At 44.2% G+C, this 8636-nt stretch overlaps 1 long non-coding RNA gene across 1 annotated transcript; it reads left to right on the top strand.

The window, feature by feature from the left end:
* The first annotated feature begins 5909 nt into the window (after window positions 1–5909).
* Window positions 5910–8255, top strand: LOC119282107. The gene is made up of 3 exons (XR_005138635.1): window positions 5910–5973; window positions 7615–7816; window positions 8113–8255. It is a non-coding gene; the product is annotated as an uncharacterized LOC119282107 (long non-coding RNA).
* The last annotated feature ends 381 nt before the right edge of the window (window positions 8256–8636 follow it).

Genomic DNA, 8636 nt, shown 5'->3' with positions numbered 1-8636 from the left:
GCCCTCGACCCCGGCGCACTCGCCCCCGACCCGTCGGCCCTCGCCTCCCTCCTCTCCCCTCCCGGCCGTCGTCGGGCCTGCCTCCTCGCCCCTGCACCCTCTGTAAACCCCCCTCTCTCTCTGCTAGGGTTCTTTGGTTAATTTAATTAGGTTTTAGTTAGGGCAGTATGTTAATTAGGTTATCTATTTAGTTATGAATTTAGCTAGGTTTCAAAATTTGAATTGGACATGTGATATGTGCAAATTTGAACTAGACATGTGATATGTGCATATGTCATGTTTTGGACATGTCATGTTTGGAAAATGATCCGAGTGGCCTATGTTACGCCGGAATGTTGATTCATTTTCGTTCCGGTGAATTTCAGGCGCTCGATATGTCCATTTTTTAGCAAAGGTCATGCCGAAATTTCCCGTGAATAAAGGCATGATTTTGTGCTACATAGTTGGCATATCGAGTGCTGGCACATAGATTTCTTTTTATGTCATTTCTCATTTATTCATACTTTTAGAAATAAATGAGGACACTTTATCATAGGAAACATGTCGAACAACGAAGAAACTGGGCCTTCTGACCAAGATGCAGACGAGATGGATTATGAGGGTGAACAAGAGTAACTCGACTATTTGACTGCTAAGCAAGGTTTGCAGGTCGGTCTCAATGATGGTACTGACGCCGACATCGACACCGACAGTGCCGGCACCGATGGCGGCACCGAGACCAGTGGGGAAGGTACCGGCGGGGAAGGTACCGGCCCCGATGCCGCTACCGAAAAGAGGAAGCATAAGAAGCAGAGGATACGAAAACCTAACAAACTAGGGATTGGACGACTTGTGATCACAAAGATGGCACTTGGCAAGTTTGAGCCGTTAGAGCCGGAAGAACCTCACAAGTGCTATGGGAACCAAGTAGTATGCATCCTATGGGAATGCGCGAGCATCAACGACGATGACTTAAGGAGTAAAGAACATTTGATGCAGTTGCTCCTAACAAAGTTGCACAAGAGATTCAAGTTCCCCGACCGGGATGATAACATAGAACAACCGTGGGATGATCCGAAGATGAAAAATATTAACAATCATGCCATGGGCATGTTCAGCAATGATTTGGCCTCCTGGAAAATGAGGGTGAAACGAGCTATTGAGGCTGATGAACCCCTGTCCAAGATTCTGGAGGAAAATCCGACACTTACGGAAGAGGAGTTCGAAAAGTTCAAGGACACTTGCGCTAGCGAGGCAGCCAAGGCTAAGGCTGTGAAATTCAAGAGCCTTTAGCAAAGGAACACGGGGAAGCATCGCCTCGGAAGCCGTGGCTACCTCGGTAAAAGGCCCATATGGGATAAGGAGGACGCAGAACGTGAAGCCGCGGGTCTCCCAGACCCCTTCGCGAAGTTCACCAACCCCTTGGAGCATGACTTCATTAGGGCCCGCTACAAGTGGGACAAGGAGAAAAAGGTTTTTTACACGGACAAGATCACGAGGAAATTGATTAGACTACTGGAGAAGCAACACCAGCTTGCAGCCAAAAGCCCTACTTCTCCGATGAGGCCCAAGTGGGACACCCCTCTCAACCGGGCCTTGAACGAACTTAAGGGACTCCCTTTGGATCAGCGGCCGCAATATGGTCGTGTGCACGGCGCTGGAGACAGCGCCACGTGGAAGGTGTTTTACAACAAGGGCCCGGAGGCTAAGAAGCTGAAAACGAAGTTTAGTCAGGCGGACATCAACGTGAAGGTGAAGCTTGCGGTCGAGAAAAAAGCAGCTGATGACGCGAAAAAAGCAGCCGGGGACAAATATGAGTTGCTACAACAGGCAGTCAATGCAGCTGTAACTGCCTGCAGAAATGATTTCGCTACTAACTTGGTTCTAGTTATCATCAACTGGGCGAAGGAAAATCCAGACAAGACGGTACATGATTTCCCGATGCCTAGTTTCGTCGGGAGCAACTCCATGAACAACAACACCATTGCACCATCACTTGCTCACGCAACCGGGCCTCCTCTCGCAGCCGCTCCCTTAGCAGCCCGTCCTCAGTCTCAGGCGCGCTAGGTGGGCCTTCGTCTTTGGCTGAGCTCGACGCTTTCCATTTTTGTTGCCTTTCGGTTGTTTTACGCCACAGACATATGTGTTTGCAGGCGAAAGAAACCCCGTGCACCATACTCTACTTGATCAAAGGCCAGAAGGTGGACGTGGGAAAGGGGATGATAATGGACCCCTCTCAACGCACGTTCCACAACCAGCCGATCCCCGCTGGGCACTTCAGGGTTAGCTTGACCAGTGTGAAATCGGGGCACGAGGATTTGCCTCCTCCAGTACAGCATGTGGGAGCGGACGACGAGACCCCGCCGCGGATTGGAAGCTGCAAGAATTGGGTGCTGCTATGGCCGAAGAATCTTATTCGTCTGGAGCCGGCCGAGAGCACACCAATAACTACCACACATCAACAAGCATGTGCGAAGACCACCACCCCGCCTACGCAATTACCAGCTCCTGTAGTGCCGGGTGAGAGCGGCGGACGACATGATGAAGGGGGTGCAATAGTACTGGCTGATGTAATTTCTCTTGTAGAACAGAGAATGGATGATGAGACGGAGGTCGACCCTATGGATTACCTCAATACAAACGCGTATGACTGTGACATAGATATGATGAGTCAACCATATGACGAATCGGGCTATCAGCTTGCTAATGAGGATATGGATGATATGCCCGGGCAGGGTCGTACCATGGATTGCAAAAAGTCTCTCTTCATGAAATCCTCACAGGACACGCCTGAAGATGCCGCCTCAACATAGGCTCAACTAGCTGGGCGCGAGGGTCGTACATTACTTAGCCCGGGAACACTGGGGCAGGGGTTAAGGAAGGGTCTGGAAGGTGTGCCCAAGAAAAAGGAGAGGAAGAGATAGGGGAAGGTAACTGTCTCCAAACAAGCCAGAGCACATAGCAGCCAGACGATGCATTCTGAAGAGCGTGTACCCGTGAAAAGTGCGGTCATGTTCCATCTCACGGGCGAGCCGATGCTACCGCCGAAACCGCTGGAGGCACTATCAGGGGATCTCAGGAGACTGCACGACCATGTGCTATCGACTGAGAAAAGCCTACTAGCCTCAAAGGATCCAGGATATCCGACATACGCGGCTCGTGTGCCTGAGGGGAAGTGCTACGTCGACACACGGCCCGCGGAGGTGTTCTTCCTGCGGTTTGACCATATCTTTGAGATGTTTCTAACAAGGCGGCTTGATTTTACTATCGTCCGCCTTTTTGCGCTACATATGAGCTCCGTCATGAAGAGTGAAGAAGTCTCGCAAATCTGTGTGGCGGATCCATACTACATGCACGAGTCTTTCTTGAGTCTCGGTGACTTTGAGCGTGAAACTGCTAGGGAGTACCTCCAAAACTTCATGGTACAGAATAAGGACCGAGAAATTGTCCTCGTGCCTTATCATCCAAAGTAAGTCAGTTCCGAACAACCCTTTCATACATTTCAATCATTCCTTCTCTCTCATATGGGGAATAATTTAAGGTGTCTTTTCCCCGCAGCAACGGGCGCGCCGTCCTTATCGTTCTTTACCCGCAAGTCTCCCACACCGTGTATTTTGACCCTTCCAGAGACTACGAGAAAAAAGACTACACCCACATAATGAATATTCTAGATGATGCTCTCCAAGGCTTCAGCTTTAGAGGTGGCCACATGCAGATCAAGAAACAAAGGAACAAGAAGATGGGTTTCGCGCATAAAACTAACTTCTCCTGCATCCATGTCCCAAAACCAAGCAAGAAGGATGGATTCTACATCGTCCATCTCATGATTCAGTTCAACACGGATCACCAAAAGCTTCGCATTAACAGCAAAAATGATGATCGTATCCACAAGTGGCTAGAATCTCATGGAGAAGCGGATTATAAACTTAGAGATGACTTCTTTCGCATCTAAAGCGACATTGCGACGACCATCATGAAAGAAGTCGTCGATGAGAAGGGGATGTTCCACCATGGCCCTATATCGCGAGTTGACGTCCGAACTCGCATAGGCATGCAACGTCTAGACCTCACGCCGTTCAAGAAGCTAGGGTTCGTCCTCGATGATATGGAAGGATGGAACTTCTAGTGATTTATGATGCCGATGATGATGATATGTGTCGGTTGAACTTGTATACTTCTTGTAGCGATGAAACTTTGTGATGTCCACGGTCCATGCCGAACTTGCGTAATGCTACTTTGTTAGTTTGCGTATGATGACCTGCGTACCTCTAGTTAATTAATTTGCGTATTGTATGTTGCATCTAGTTGCTAATCCTTTCTTTTTCGGTGTTGCTCTAGTATATTTTGTTGCATATATATGATTGTACATCCTCTTCATGAACATGCATCTCTAACAGGTACCTAGTTTCTTGATGGCGAGATGGAATTGCTATGTCGTGTACAAAGGGAAGGTTCCGGGGGTGTACAACGAGTGGCATGAGTGTCAGGCGCAAATGAATGGTTTCATGGGCGCCAGCCATAAAGGCTTCAAAAGCAGACAAGAAGGAGAAGCTAGTTACTTGAGGTTCACGCTAGCGCAAGAGAGGACTCGTAACCGCCACCTCATGTACTGCATAGTTCCGCTCTCACTCATAGTGATAGCACTTCTTGCATATACCTTTGTTTAGATGGATGACGTTGTTGTAGTTGCAAGTATTTGAGACTTGCATGTATCGCTATTTTCGAGATGATGACAAGATATCACTTTGTGTTGGATGATGATTATGATGAGACTATTTGTATGTACATGCTATGATTACATTTGTGGTCTCGCAGACATTTGTATGTGTATCATGATGACATTTCTATGTGCTAAAGATTCTTCTATAAAGCATGTTCAAATACAAAACAAATATGCCAAAAAAATAACAAAAAAACCTACTTAAATTAGCAGTAGCGAGTGTACAAAAGTTAGCAGCAGCGCCGCGGTAGCAGTAGCGCGTCAATGTAAAATGCGCTAGAGCTACTAGCAGTAGCGAGCTTCCGCAAACAGCGCTGCTGCTACACTTGTGTAGCAATAGCGCCGGTGAGCACGCGCTACTGCTATATGTTAGCTGTAGCGCCTTATTAGTAGCACATGTCCCCGCGCTACTGATACATCTAAAACCCGCGCTGCTGCTAGCCTTTTCCCTAGTAGTGTGATATCCGCCTCGTCCTCCCCGGCGAGCTTGCCTAGCATGCCATCTCCGAGGGCACCAAGGCCGTCACCAATTTCACCAGCTAGATAGGCCGTGTATGTTTATCGATAGTTAGTTGCTGGATTGTGCCCTGACTAGATGTTATCTTTTCAATGGAACAACACAGACATGTAATTTCCGGTCTGAAGAAAGACATGTTGATGCTTGGATGTTGGATGTGTTCTGACGGTTTGATTGATGTTTCTGAATGCTTGTTGATGCCGTTGGTTGTGAGAACTGAATTCTGCGCCGAGCTGTTCCTTCGGAGTGAAATGGCAGAGTTGCCTCGAGGTATCTAAGGTAAGCTTTCTTGGACTGAACCTTTCATGGAAGATACATCAGTTCAATCCAATCTCTTGTGACATTTTGCCCCACTTCATGAAAACTAAGATTGTTGTTCTTGCTCCTGTGAACATCTACTTGATAATATAATATGTCATGAACCTAGTGTCACTATCATTTAGCACTCCCTCATGGTTTCTATTTTATAAATAATGAATGTAACAACACTAGCGATCTTTCAATTTTGTCGAGTAAATCACGTAAGATAGAAGTGTGCCTATTTGTATCACATATTGGAGTGAAGTGCTGTCACTACCAAGTATCAAATGCAGCTTAGGTTCAGATAAGCTTTTCCCAAAATTAAGATACTACCAAGGGATCACTCCTTGGCATTTATTTTGTATTTTTTATTTATAACACATCTCATGCCTTGCAGGATCGACTTCCTTCTCAATAGTGAAATTGCTTCTGTTGTTCAAGTGAGAGAAACATGCAGGTATCTTAATGATCCACTAAATTATTTTCGGTAAAAGTTTGCTTCACATCCATTGTGTAATATGAAGAGAAATCATGGTGCTTTTCCTTTCGTCGTGTACAAAATTGTTTCCCATCCATTACTTAATTTGTAGATGAATAATAGGGTACTTATTATTTGCGTGCATGGATTTCATTCAAATAGAATTTTCAAAGACAAATTAAATGCCATACCTTACTAAACTCAGATTAGCGCATCCAGCGGAGAAAAGTTGTGTACTTATTCCTAACAGTACCAAATAATTTAAATTCTGAATGGTTTTCGTCAGCAACTATTGTGAGTTGTATTTGCAATTCCACATAGTAATTAGTTATAATGTCATACCTTGCACCATTTTCAGAAATCAACAGTTTACCCTTCCTGGTGCTTTATCCCTTGGAAGAAATCTTTATGGTGCTTCCGTGCTCTCCTAAAAGCCAGTTTAAACAGACTTAAAGAGTAGTGTTATCAACGGATAGTAAGAGAGCACCCTCATCTTGCTTTCAACCACTTGCTTCTGGGCTTCACTTATATTTTTATGTACTGAACAATCTCCGCAAAGTTCGCATTCTCCTACTGAATTAATAGTGCCAAGTCATAAGTCTGCAGCTAAATTTCAGGGAGAAGAAATTATCAAAAGACAACATAGGATAAATGTTACATATTCGTAGATTATTAATATTATTAGAAATGCACTGCCTGCATACTATTTGGTGCATTTTGGTACTCATGTGTCTATTTCCTTCACAGCAAAATAAACATGACCAATTTACCGCATTTTTTTATTGGCCATGGGTTCTGAAAATAAATATCTGAAAAGCAAGATAAACATGACTCTGAATCTTTGGCTAGGTTGAATGGGTTCATCTGACTTTTAGAGGGCGGTACTAATTATCTTGGTAAAGTTATTAGAAAAGGAGAAGTTGGTAGACCTATCATGTTTGTCCTGGTGGCACTTCTACTTGTGTTCTCATCGTTATCCTAAGGTGCTAAAGGATAACGATTCCTAAATGTGAAGTGCATTCTCATTGTAGACATCAGTTGTGCTGTCCATTTGGTAAGATTGATGAATGTCTGTGAGGTCAATATCCATGCATGTAATGTGGTCGTTCCTTGAAAGTTGAAACTTTGAACTCTTTGCCTCTTTGGTCCACTTGGCATAATCTTGGCTTATTTCTGCTGATAAATTTGGTGTCACCAAAAATCCTTCGACTATAGTGTTCATCATCTAATGTATATTCTTGTTGTTTTCCTCATGGCCCTGTTTTAAATGTTTTGTACATGATGTCCCTGAAAAAACTGGAGTTGATATACCCAGGCCAAGTATCACTTTCTTTAGACATAAGGCTAGGATACCTGATGTTAAAATAGAGACCATGCCAATGAGTAATTCATCAACATTTTGTAGCTAGCATTCCTATTGTTCTAGAGAAGCTGCTTATGCTTCTTAGAGTAAGGGGCCATACCATAATTAGTACAATTGCTTCCAAGCTCTTGGTGACATATTTTTCCTTCCATTCCATTTGCAACATGTAAGTACTAATGCAACTTCCTACCAAGTGCAAACTTGTCAAATTACGCAAAACAATTCCCGCATAATGATGTATCTTCTCATCTTAATAGGGAGTTGTTTGAAAACAACATCGTCGCCGTCGGGAGGTTTACTGCGGGGAGTTTGGGGTGACCTACCTCTGCATGGACTATACCACCAGGGAGGCCCTCGCTCTGCGAGGGTGGGGAGCTCTTCGACCGGATCGTTGAGAGGGGGCACTACACGGAACGCGCCACCACTGTGGTCACCAAAACCATCGTCAGGGTCGTGTAGGTAAGAATGGCCCCTGGATTCCTTCATTTGCCATTTGGTTAACACAGTCCTAACAGTATGCTGGGACACATTCATTCTGTGATTCATGGTAGAAATATTTGTTGGCTATATTCCATTGAATAGGTTATGATCTAATCTGTGAAGCAATTAATTTCTGCATTTTCTGTTGTTCATTCGCGCTGTTAGATTATCCAGGATCACATTTAACTTGGTAGTACTTAAATTGCTGCAACTTCACTTTTTTGTCTGTTTAGTGAATAACGTGTGTACATTTGTTCTTTCCTATACAATATCAGATCTGCCATATGCATGAAGTGGATGCACCGGGACCTCAAACCAGAGAATTTCTTGTTTGCAAACTGGAAAGAAACGGCTGCACTGAAAGCAATTGATTTTGGCCTGTTTGTTTTGTTTTTCACTCCAAGTAGAGTCAATCCTAATATCCCATATGGCTATCGTTGAAGCTTTCCATTTTGACCCATCTGTCACTTGTTGATGATATGGTCATAGGACAAAGCTGAGCTGATACAGTAGCCTGTCTTATGCTATATTTAGTTTTTGTTTTGACCTTGTGAAACTTGCTACCTATGGATGAAACTGTGTAATATTGATGAAACTATGTATATGTATGGATGAAACTTGCTACTATTGGTAACATGTGTTGGATATATATGTGTTCATGACTATTGGTAATATGTGTTGAATATGCTATATTGGTCATATAAATATATTTGTGTTTGATTTTCTGTGAAAATGAATTGATATAAGAAAAAACAAAATTAAATGGGGCAATATAGTCACTTTGCCATCTGCTGGCAGA

Source organism: Triticum dicoccoides, chromosome 3B, assembly GCF_002162155.2.
Source record: "Triticum dicoccoides isolate Atlit2015 ecotype Zavitan chromosome 3B, WEW_v2.0, whole genome shotgun sequence".
In the NCBI taxonomy this organism is placed as follows: domain Eukaryota; kingdom Viridiplantae; phylum Streptophyta; class Magnoliopsida; order Poales; family Poaceae; genus Triticum; species Triticum dicoccoides.
Note: the sequence above shows the minus strand (reverse complement) of the source record. Positions and strands in the feature narration are given on the sequence as shown.